The 12800-nt window shown below is 60.0% G+C and overlaps 1 protein-coding gene across 1 annotated transcript in view; it reads right to left on the bottom strand.

Moving 5' to 3' along the window:
- The window catches only part of LSP1 (lymphocyte specific protein 1), a 29050-nt gene that overhangs the window by 15767 nt on the left and 483 nt on the right, over positions 1-12800 (bottom strand). The window lies entirely within an intron of this gene.

The following is a 12800-nucleotide window of genomic DNA, read 5'->3' on the forward strand; positions in this document are numbered from 1 at the left end:
ACCACGCCACGACTTCAGAGAGGACGCTGCCCTGGGCTGACCACAGCCGCGCCGTGCCAAGGACTGGCTGGCGATCGCGCTTGGAGGTCCAAAGCAAAGCCGCGGCTGGCTGGTGCCCCGGGGGGCCAGCAGGACCCCGGGGAGCGCGCAGGTGGGAGGGGAGGAAGGGGCGGCGCGCGGGCGTCGTGCGGCCGCCGCGCGCTCGCGCGCACGTGCGCGCAGGGGCCTGGCGCAGCGCTGCGCGCCCCGGGGACCTACCTGAGGAGCCCGCGCAGGCCCTGGCTGCTAGCGCTCCTTGTCAGCAGCGCCGCGCCGCTCCTGCCGCCGCCCGCCGCGACCTGGCCTGACCCCGGCCCTGGGAGCACTTCAAAGCCTCCTGGCTGCTGGCGCCGCCGCCCGCACCCCCTTCCCGGGCTGCCTGTGCGCTCTGCTCCCGGCCCGCCAGCCCCTGCCTCTGGCCCTGGCTCGGACGCCCCCTCCCCGGAGCCCCCGCAGCCCGCCCCTGCCTATCTGCGCGACCTTCCGGCCGCCCCGTCTCAGCCCCCTGCCCTCCGGGGAGGGGGTCTTCGCCGCCCCCAGCCCCGCGCCCTGTCTGCGGGTCCTGCAGGGTCCTGCGACTCTGGGGCTCTCCTCCCTGTGCCTCCCACAGCTGCTTCCCTTTCGTTCCCCTAGCCCCCTCCCCCGCCCTCCTCGGCCTCCCCCTCCATCCCAGGCTAGTAAAGCTGTCAGAGGCAAGCCCTCCCCCCCCCCCGCAGCATCCCACCGCACCGCACCGCACCTCCGTGGGCAGCGCCTGCCTCGCCCCTCGGGCCGCTCGCGGGTCCCCTGTCCATGGGCTCTGGGTGCCTGGCCTCCCTGTGCCCAGGCCTGCTGCCCTCTGCCCTGGCCCGGCCTGGCCCTGTGGGCCTCCTCCTAGGGTCCGGCCCCCCTGGACCTGCCTGCCCCCCTCTGCCCGGTGACCCGCAGCCCCTGGCTCCTCTCTGCCTCCTCCAGGTCTCTGCCTGTCTCCCTCGCCTGCCCAAGCGCCGGCTCTCCCCGCATCCTTCCTCTCCCCTCCCTCCTCGCTCCCTGCCTCTCTCCTCCCTGCTTCCCCTCCCTCCCGGGTCTCATTTTCCCTTTGTTTATTCCCAGCCCTGGGCTCTGGTTATCACCTCCAGGGGGAGTCGGGCACCCCAGGAATCCCTTCTGGTCCCCAAATGGGGAGGCCACTGCCCTCCCCGGCGCCCCGCGGATGGCGCTCAGAGCACCAAGGCCACGAACGCGGCAGCTCCCCTGCGCGCCGGGAGCCATGCTTCGGAGATGCGGTCAGCGGGCACCAGAGCGAGCCGGTGCCCTCGCCAGCCAGCCCCCCTTGCCCGGTCCCCTGGCCAGTGCCCAGAGGGAGCCCAGCCCATTGTTTCCCTGGTTGGGCTCAGTCGCCGTGACTCACTGAGGCTGGTGGCTGGACACGGGGAGGGACCTGACGCGTTCACGGGAGTCACCACGGGCTGGCCCGGGGCAAGCGGTTCTACTTACACCAACAGCCAGGTCCGCTCGCCAACGCTCACGGCCACCCCCAGAGACAGACGCCGCCGCTGTACCCGGGTCCTGGATCTGGACACTGAGGCCGGCCAGCAGCGCTGGCATCCACGGTCACGGAGCCGGAGCCAGAGCCGGTTCTGCCGACCAGTGGCCACAGGGGCCAACGCCTCCATACGTGCACCGGCCAGCCCCCTGCTGCCCGCATCCCCGCGTCCCAGGGCACTGGCCCCTTTGGCATCCTGAGCTAGTAGGACCCTCGCTAGGCCCGCAGGCAGGGCCACGGAGACACCTGGGAAACGCTGAATCCACCGAGGGTGGGTTTGTAACCGAGGGGCAGGCACTCGAACGTGCGAGTGAATCACGGCGGGAAGGAGCTGTGTGCCGGGAGAATTCCACGTGGGTCATCGCTCGGGTCAGCGGTGACTCAGGCAGTGGGGAAGTCGGGACCCCCAGCCCACACACGGGCCAGGCTGGGTCGCACGCCATCGCCCCACCCCCGAGCCCGGGAACGTCAAGGACACGGCATTCGGCGGTGCCCACTGCCCTCAGGCAGCGTCCACAGGCAGGGCGGGGGGGCAGAGAAGGAGCAGGTTGAGCCGACCTTGGGCTGCCCGCTGCCCCCGGCCCCTCCCTGGGAAGCCAGCCTGGGCTTCCTCTGCATCTCCACTCGCCTGTCTCCTCCCAGGCTCTGAAATGTGGCCAAGGCGTGTTTTGGTTCTGAGGAAGGAAGACTCTTCCCACGGGGGCGACAGCTGCCTTGGGATGGTGGGAGTTCCCTGTCACTAGAGAATGGCCATCTGTGGGAAGTGCTGATGGTGGGAGGCGGCCGCAGCCGCTCTTCTAATGCAGAAGCCAAGAGCCATGGTGCTACAAAGGACACATCCTTTTATGGACAATAGGGCAGATCCTTTATGTCAGCTCTGTTATTTGTACATCCACCCATCCACCCACCCATGCAAACACTCTCCCCACCCATCCACCCGTCCATGCGCCCATCCACTCACTTGTCAACCACTCACCTCTCTCCATCCTTCCATCCACACACGTCCACCCGTGCACCCACCCACCCATCCTCTATAGACAGATAGCTGTCTTTCCATGGGTCATTTGTAAATCTCTCATTTTCTCAACACATATATCCATCCAACCATCTATAAGGACATAAGCTCTCCTTTCAATCACTCCAGTCAAGCATACACAAATTAGATATATTTATATGTATGCACATACCATGATCGTCCATCTCTACATTTCTTCATTGAGTAGGCATCCACCCATCGACCAATCCATCCATCTACCTACCCATTTAAACGTCTTGGTAGGTACGAAACAGTCAGATGCATTCACTAAAACATCCATCATTTGTTTTCATTTTTTAAATTTATTTACTTGAGAGGTAGAGTTACAGACGGTGAGAGAGAGACAGAGAGAAAGGTCTTCCTTCCATTGGTTCACTCTCTAAATGGTCACTAAGGCCGGCATTGCACTGATCCAAAGCCAGGAGCCAGATGCTTCCTCCTGGTCTCCCGTGCGGGTTCAGGGGCCCAAACACTTGGACCATTCCCCACTGCCTTCCTGGGCCACAGCAGAGAGCTGGACTGGAAGAGGAGCAACTGGGACTAGAACCTGGCACCCCTATGGGATGCCGGTGCCGCAGGCTGAGGATTAACCAAGTGAGCCACGGCGCCGGCCCCAGACATCCATCATTTGGAGCATAATGACCACTCATCACCTCTTAGTCCCCTCATCTGTCTGTTCATCCACCAACTTGACTGTCTGAGCTACTGGTCAACCAGTGAGCTGCCATATTCCCTGTCTCCAGATAGCCTTCTGTCCTTGCTTTCATCCATCCGCCCACACAGTCTGCTACTTATGATACCGCTAGTACACCAGTCCCATAGCTGGCTGTGTTGAATTCCAGGCACTTTTAAGGTTCTGGGGATTCAGCACTAATAAAGACACTACTCTTGTGATGCTGAAACCTTAACAGGAAAAATGAGTAAACGCTACCTGTTGGAATATATCGGATGGTGGTAGACACAGCGGAACATATGAACCAGAGAAGGGCGTGTGGTGCTCTGGAGGAACAGAGAATTTATATACGACAGTCCAGAAAGCCTCGTGGAAAGAAACTAGAGAAATAGAGGGGGGAGGGGAGGGGAGGGAGGGGAGAGGGGAGCAGAGCAGAGCAGAGGACTGGGCATAGTGGCAGGAAGTGTCCTGCTGGGATGACAATGCAAGACCCCTGGTTTCGGGTTGTCTGTTCTCCCACCTGCTTTCTCAATAGTTCATTCGGCACCAAGTCATCCACTGTTGATTCATTATTCCATTGATTTTTTCCCCATCCATCTCGTTACATTCATCCACCTGCCCACCTATCCACCTAGCCGTTAATCTTAGGCAGCCATATGTCCACCTCTGTTGGTATCATTCTGTTAATAAGTCCAGTCATTTCCCTGTCCACACTCCATGCATCTGCTTATCTATATTTTATCCTGTGTGCCCATTACCAATTTATCTCACCTCTGTTTATGCCATCCGTCCATCCGTCCATCCATCCATCCGTCTATCCATCCGTCCGTCCGTCCGTCCACCCACCTGTCCATCCATCCATCCATCTGTCCATCCATCCATCAGTCCATCCGTCCATCCATCCGTCCATATATCCATCCATCCCTCCGTCCGTCCATCCATCCATATATCCATCCGTCCACCCATCCGTCCCTCCGTCCATCTATCCATCCACCCACCTGTCCATCCATCCATCCATCCGTCCATCTGTCCATCCATATATCCATCTGTCCATCCATCCATCCGTCCGTCCGTCCATCCACCCATCCGTCCATATATCCATCTGTCCATCCACCCGTCCATCCATCCATCCGTCCATCCATCTGTCCATCCGTCCATCCATCCATCCGTCCATCTGTCCGTCCGTCCATCCATCCATCCATCCGTCCGTCTGTCCATCCATATATCCATCTGTCCATCCATCCATCCGTCCGTCCGTCCATCCACCCATTCGTCCATATATCCATCTGTCCATCCACCCGTCCATCCATCCATCCGTCCATCCATCCATCCGTCCATCCGTCCGTCCATCCATCCATCCGTCCATCCGTCCATCCGTCTATCCATCCGTCCGTCCGTCCGTCCACCCACCTGTCCATCCATCCATCCGTCCATCCATCCATCAGTCCATCCGTCCATCCATCCATCCATATATCCATCCATCCCTCCGTCCGTCCATCCATCCATATATCCATCTGTCCACCCATCCGTCCCTCCGTCCATCTATCCATCCACCCACCTGTCCATCCATCCATCCATCCGTCCATCTGTCCATCCATATATCCATCTGTCCATCCATCCATCCGTCCGTCCGTCCATCCACCCATCCGTCCATATATCCATCTGTCCATCCACCCGTCCATCCATCCATCCGTCCATCCATCCATCCGTCCATCCATCCATCCGTCCATCCGTCCGTCCATCCATCCATCCATCCGTCCGTCTGTCCATCCATATATCCATCTGTCCATCCATCCATCCGTCCGTCCGTCCATCCACCCATTCGTCCATATATCCATCTGTCCATCCACCCGTCCATCCATCCATCCGTCCATCCATCCATCCGTCCATCCGTCCGTCCATCCATCCATCCACCCATCCGTCCATATATCCATCTGTCCATCCACCCGTCCATCCATCCACCCGTCCATCCATCCATCCGTCCATCTGTCCGTCCATCCATCCATCCGTCCATCCATCCGTCCATATATCCATCCATCCCTCCGTCCGTCCATCCATCCATATATCCATCCGTCCACCCATCTGTCCCTCCATCCATCTATCCATCCACCCACCTGTCCATCCATCCATCCATCCGTCCATCTGTCCATCCATATATCCATCTGTCCATCCATCCATCCGTCCGTCCGTCCATCCACCCATCCGTCCATATATCCATCTTTCCATCCACCCGTCCATCCATCCATCCGTCCATCCATCCGTCCATCCGTCCATCCATCCATCCGTCCATCTGTCCGTCCGTCCATCCATCCATCCATCCGTCCGTCTGTCCATCCATCCATCCGTCCGTCCGTCCATCCACCCATCCGTCCATATATCCATCTGTCCATCCACCCGTCCATCCATCCGTCCATCCATCCATCCGTCCATCCGTCCATCCATCCATCCATCCATCCATCTGTCCATCCGTCCATCCATCCATCCGTCCGTCTGTCCATCCATCCATCCACCCACCTGTCCATCCATCCGTCCATCTGTTTATCCATCCATCCATCCGTCCATCTGTCCGTCCGTCCATCCATCCATCCATCCGTCCGTCTGTCCATCCATCCATCCGTCCGTCCGTCCATCCACCCATCCGTCCATATATCCATCTTTCCATCCACCCGTCCATCCATCCATCCGTCCATCCATCCGTCCATCCGTCCATCCATCCATCCATCTGTCCATCTGTCCATCCATCCATCCATCCGCTGTCCATCCCTCCGTCCATCCATCCATCCATCCATCCATCCCTCTTTTTGTATACCTATTCCTTCATCTATCTGGGGCTTTACGGTCAGTTGGTATATACAGACAGGTACAGCACAGTTGAATATATGAATATAATCGTGGTTAAATATATGAATATAGGGGCCAGTGCTGTGGTGTAGTGAGTAGTGAGTAAAGCTGCCACCTGCAGCGCCGGCATCCCACATGGGCGCTGGTTTGAGTCCCGGCTGCTCCACTTCCGATCCAGCTCTCTACTATGGCCTGGGAAAGCAGTAGAAGATGGCCCAAGTGCTTGAATCCCTGTGCCCATGTGGGAGACCTGGTAGAAGCTCCTGGCTCCTGGCTTTAGATCAGCCCAACTCTGGCCATTGTGGTCCATTTGGGGAGTGAACCAGCAGGTAGAAGACCTTTCTCTCTCTCTCTCTCTCTCTCTCTCTCTCTCTCTCTCTCTCTGCCTCTCTGTAACTCTGCCTTTCCAATAAATAAATAAATATTTAAGAATATGAATATAATCATATGTTCAACTGATTAAAGTCACCACCCTTTTTGATAGGTTACTATCTGTACCATAACTATTGTTAAATACTTTCAGTATCCCATCTACATTCATCCATCCGTGCTTCCATTAAAATGTACATATATACAGGTGTGTGTGTGAGAGTGTGTATTATTTTGCCATCTATCTATTTATCCGCCCATTCACCCATTCACACACCCAGTCCCGCGTTCCTTCCTGTGTCCCTTGGCTGATGAACCCATGCACTGTTCATGGATCCATTCATGAAATTTTCTTTGTGTCCATCATCACTTATGCATCTGTTCATACATTAGAACATCCTTCTGTCCTGTTTTCCTTCCAGCCAGCCATCCGCACACATCTATCCATCCACCGCCCATTCTTTAATTTATCCATCCATTGATACATCCACCCATACAATCATATATTCATCCATCCACCTATCAAAACACCCATCAATCCACTCATTCAGCCTACCATCCACCCCAACATCGATCCATCATTCCTTCGTCCACTCATTGAGACATTCATCCATTTGTCTGCCCATCCAAACATCCATCCATCCGTCCATCCGTCCATCCATCCATAAACCTACCCAAACATTAATTCATCCGTCCATTAATCCATACCCCCAATATCCATACATACCTTCATCCATCCAGGCATGCAAACATCCGTCCATTCATTAACGTATCCAAAATTCATCCATCCTAACATATCCACCCACTCATCCATCCAAACATCCACAACATCAACCCTTACATCCACACATCTGTCCATTCATCCTTCCATTGACCCGTCACTCATCTGTCCACCCAATGTTCATCCATCCCTCCAACCACCCAGCTGTTCTCCCATCCTCTAAACTTCCCTGCATCCCTCCCAACACCCGTACCTCCACACGTGCCTCCGCCCATCCTTCTATCCAAACACCATCCATCTATCACCTGTCCATCCATCCACTGACTCATCCACTCACCACCCACCCATCCAGACATTCATCCCTGCATACAACCATCCATTTATTCTTCCATCCACCCACCCATCCACCATGCATGCATCCCTCTGCCCAGCCAGCCATCCATTTACCCATCCATTCACAAACATCCAACCGAACATCTATCCATCCTTCCACTCATTCCTCCAAATGTGCACCCATCTCCTCCCCTCCCCTTCCCTTCCTTCCTTCCAAATATCCACCCACCCACCCATCTTTCTTCCTCCTCTCCCCTCTCCCTTCCCCCTCCCCTCCCCTTCCCTTCTTTCCTTTCAAATATCCATCCACCCACTCCCCCATCCATCCACCCACTCCCCCATCCATCCACCCACTCCCCCCATCCATCCATCCACTCCCCCATGCATTCATCCTCCCCTCCTCTCTCCCTTCCCCCTCTCCTCCCCTTCTTTCCTTTCAAATATCCATCCACCCACTCCCCCATCCATCCACCCACTCCCCCATCCATCCACCCACTCCCCCCATCCATCCATCCACTCCCCCATGCATTCATCCTCCCTCCTCTCTCCCTTCCCCCTCCCCTCCCCTCCCCTTCCCTTCTTTCCTTTCAAATATCCATCCACCCACTCCCCCACCCATCCACCCTCCCCTCCTCCTTCCCTCCCCTTCTCTTCCTTCCAAATACCTGTCCATCCATCCATGCATCCATCCATCCACTCCCCCATCCTCCCTCCCTCCCTCCCTCCCTTTCTCTTCCTTCCATCCATCCATGCATCCATCCATCCACTCCCCCATCCTTCCTCCCTCCCTCCCTCCCTTTCTCTTCCTTCCATCCATCCATGCATCCATCCATCCACTCCCCCATCCTTCCTCCCTCCCTCCCTCCCTTTCTCTTCCTTCCATCCATCCATGCATCCATCCATCCACTCCCCCATCCTTCCTCCCTCCCTCCCTCCCTTTCTCTTCCTTCCATCCATCCATGCATCCATCCATCCACTCCCCCATCCTCCCTCCCTCCCTCCCTCCCTTTCTCTTCCTTCCATCCATCCATGCATCCTTCCAGTTGCTCCTGCTTCCTGCTTTTTTATCTACTGTCCCATTGACTCATACTTTCCTCCGTCATTAATTCTTCTTTTATTTTCCTTTTATGTCTGCTCTATGCCTGAGATGTGGTTCATAAACTCACGGCCTAAGGAGACAGCCGATCCTCATGGCCCAGGAGCTGGGTGTCGCAGTGGAAAGGGAGCAGGGACTGGAAAGGTGTCCCTGTCCACACATTCATGAGCCCTGGACACACACACCCCACCACGCATGTGCGCACATTAGCAGTTTTCCAGGGAGAGGCACAGTGAGCAGTGAGAGTGAGTGTGTGGGGCAGCAGAGAGCAAGGCGGGCAGCCTTGCTGGTTCCTGATGGAGAGTCATGTCTCGTTTACAGAGAAGGCAACCTCCACATGCTGAGAGCACTCCTCTGTCCCCTGTGTCCCTCCGCCCAAGCGAGCACCTTTGACAAAGGAAGAGTGGATCGGGGTCCTGGGTAGAGGTGAAGTCTGGACTTTGGCAGGGGCTGGGGTTAGGAGAAAAGCTAATCCTCCGCCTGCGGCGCTGGCACCCCGGGTTCTAGTCCCGGTCGGGGCGCCAGATTCTGTCCCGGTTGCCCCTCTTCCAGGCCAGCACTCTGCTATGGCCCGGGAGTGCAGTGGAGGATGGCCCAAGTGCTTGGGCCCTGCACCCCATGGGAGACCAGGAGAAGCACCTGGCTCCTAGCTTCGGATCAGCGCAGTGCGCAGGCCGCAGCGCGCCGGCCGCAGCAGCCATTGGGGGGTGAACCAACGGCAAAGGAAGACCTTTCTCTCTGTCTCTCTCTCATTGTCCACTCTGCCTGTCAAAAAAAAATTCTTTTTTCCAGACCCTTCTGGAATAGAAAGGCTACCCTTGTCCATCTCACGTCCATTGCTTCTGTCGTGTGGTTCTTGGGAGGCAGCCTTGGCTCACCTCTGAATCCACACCATTGAAAGAATAGGTCGAACCCAAGAAAGAGGGGCGTAGACACGTTTGGTATGGGGTGCTCTTCCCCATCAGGGGAAGGGGTGGGGTCCCCATCTGCCTGTGCGGGTAGCAGCTGGGCAAGCTGCGGCTCTGGGGGGGGGGGTTGGGTGCAGCACCCATTGTGCCCCCAGCAGGCAGGGCTTGACACACAGGTGCCCTTCCTGGCTGTGTGTGCGCACAGCACACAGAGCCACACAGGGCACCTCCCTCCGCACCCAGTAGCCAAGGAAACCAGGTGGGGGTGTGTGTGTGTTAAGCTGTGCAGGTGTGAGGGCGGACCCTGTGTGCACCCCACACACAGCTCCCCAAGGCCTCTCTATCCGTCTGGGGGAGGTGATGGCTCCAAGGGGGCAGAGGCCACGCCTGCTTCCCGGGCAGCCCTTCCCTGGCACCCAGCAGGTCCAAGTCACCCTCCCCCACTGACTCACCATTTCCAAACTTGGAGGCAGGGGACGGCGTCGGCACAGGGCTGGCCAGGCCCCAAGAAAGGGCCCAGGGTGCTCCCCCTCCAACTTCCCTCGGCTCCCCCACACCCCCTTATCTGCCTGTGTCTGGCACCAGCAGGGCTGCGCTGGGCTGGGCGGGGCTGGGAGGTTGATTCCCTCGACCCCCTAATCCCCCCCTCAGGGTCCTGAGCGTGTTGGGGGGGCTGCAGAGGCACCCTCCTGCCCCGCCCCAGGGCTCAGCCAGCGTCGTCACAGAGGCCCGCTTCTGTTTCGGGGCACCTAGGAGCTGCGTTGCTGGTCGCTAGGTGGTCCCACGGGAGCCCCTGAGAAGAGGGGTCCCCGAAGCCCAAGGGCTGGGGGTGGGGCAGGGCTGGCGAGAAGCTGAGGTTTTGTTCTACAAAGCTTTGGGAGAAGCAGTCCCGCCAGCCAGCAAAGTCCCCATTTCTACTGCTGCCTGGCCGTGGACGCCCTGTGTGCACCCCAGCCCGACCCCACGGGTGGCAGGGGAGGGAGCACTGGGGAAACTGAGGCCTCTGGGGGGTGGGGCCCCTCGTCCCAGAAGGTCCCCGTCCAGTGGGCAGTAATGGGTGCTCGACGTGCCTGGGGCGCTGCGGCTGTGACCCCACGCCCACCCCGAGCTGGGCTGGGGACTCTGAGGCCGCACCGCCGCCCCGGTCCCTGGCCATCAGCAGTGCCCTGGTGTGGCCCAGGATGTGTGCGAGGGCCTAGGGAGGAGAAGGCATCCAGCTTGACAGGAGTGCAGGCCTGTGGTGGCCCCGAGCGAGGTGGGGCGTCCACTCCCCCAGGGGGGTCCGGGTGGGGGGCAGCAGGGAGCTGCCCACTGTTGGGCGTGCTCAGCCTCCCCGGGCCCCTGGGAAATTTCTGGGCGCCCATCCCGGACCTGGGGAGATGAGGGGAGGAGGCCCATGGGGCTCTGGGGTCCGAACGAGCTCCCAGGTAGGGTTGGGGAGAGGGCCCAGGCCTCAGCCCCCAGTTCTCCCGCCCTCAGTAGCCGGAACCTGGGCCGGGGTCAGGGCCTGCACCTGACTTGCCCGGGGTCGGAGCGCTCCCTTCCTGCAGGGGGCACCATGGGTCGGGCTTCAGGGAGCTGGGATGTTCTGTCCTGGGGCCGGCGGCTGCCTCGGCTCCTTCCTCCTGCAGAGCGCGTGACTCCCAGGGCTGGGGGCCGTGGCCGGGAGGGGACCCTGCCCAGGCTGGTCTGCCCAGCCGGCGGGAAGCCACGAGAAAGGACAGGGCCAATCGCAGTGGCGGGGGCCATCCTTGGGGGCTGGACAGGCATTTGGAGTGGGCAGCAAAGCTTGGAGTCTACCAGGGCTCCACCTCGCAGAACCGAGACGGGCTGGGGTCTCAGCAAGGCGGGGGCCGGGTCCGCCCCAGTGAGCACGAGGACCCCTGCCGGGCAGGGGATGCAGGGGCAGGAGGAGCACAGAAGGGAGGGGCCCCTTCCGTGTGGCCAGGGAGCGGGGCAATCTCAGCGGCTCCGGGCACTGCCAAGCCCTGAGGGACAAGGACATGCCGATGACCCAGCCGATGGCCACCCAGGCAGGGAGCGAGCGCCCCAGAGTGGTGGTGTGGCGGCCGCTCAGCGGCCCCAGCAGGGAGGGCAGCCAGGGCCCCTCCCCGGAGGCCTGGCCTGAGTGTCTGAGGGGCGGGGTCTGCTCCCTGGTTTCGGGGTCTAGTTCTGCCTTGGTCCCCGTGTGCAGGGTGTGCCCTAAAACCCTGGTGGTCAGGACTTCCCGGCCTCCCGCAGGCGGTGGGGGGCAGGAGGGGGAGATGGCATCCACAGGCTGACCCTGCCCAGCCCTGGCCCTCCTGGGGACTCCCAGGTGGGGGCTCCCCGGCTGCATCTCCTGTGCCTGGGCACTGGGACTTCTCTGGACAGGAAAGTCCCCGGTTCCCTCCTCGCCATGTGACGCAAAACCGCACCCCAGCCTGGTCTCGGTTTCGTTTGAAAGGTGGGCGTCTGGTCCACCCTGTGCTTGTGTTCAGCGCCCCCCCCGCCCCCGGCTCTGCGGCCTCTCCAATGGCCCCGGCACAGGTGCAGCCTGAGGTACCCAATCCGCTCGGCGACACCCCGGGACCAGCCGTGCCTGCCAGGGCGACAGCTGGGAGGGGGTGGCCAAGGAAGGGGCCGAGGAGCAAGGCAGGGGCGCCCAGCCAGGACGCTCCTGCTGTGCCCTTCTATGGGCATGAGGTGGCCGCAAGGAGCAGAGAGCAGCGCCGGGCACAGTGCTGACGTGAGGGACACAGCTGTCGCCCCTCCGCCCCAGAGCATGTCCTTGCTGGCGCCCCGCCCGGCCAGGGCGTCCTCCGGTCACTCGCACAGTAAGGCCGTCCATCCTGGGGGGGGGCATGCCCCGTGGAGCCCCCCAAGGGCAGGCAGCGTGGCCTCCGCAGCCCCGACGCAGCCCTTGGCCCCCGCTGCTCCCACCACTGCTGTACCTCTGCCTCCACTCCCGGCACCCGGCGCCCCGGGTCAGGGGCTCGGCACGGATGCTGGGCGCAGCTGACCCTGGCCTCCCTGGCCCCACACGCTCTGCCCTCTCGGCTGTCACAGGCCCCTGACCAGCAGTGTTGGGGTGGGGCCAGCACCCACGGAGACGGCCACCTGGCGGCCTCGAGCCGGCCTCCAGGTGTAGCGCATGGGCGTCTCTCCCTCTGAGCTGGGCCCAGCTCCGTCAGAGGCCTGGGCTCCGATGGCCGTCCCCTCAGGGACTCTGGGCACCAGGCCTGAGTGAGGAGCTGGTGTCTCCAGGGAGCACAGCTGC

This window comes from Lepus europaeus, chromosome 7 (assembly GCF_033115175.1).
Source record: "Lepus europaeus isolate LE1 chromosome 7, mLepTim1.pri, whole genome shotgun sequence".
Lineage (NCBI taxonomy): Eukaryota > Metazoa > Chordata > Mammalia > Lagomorpha > Leporidae > Lepus > Lepus europaeus.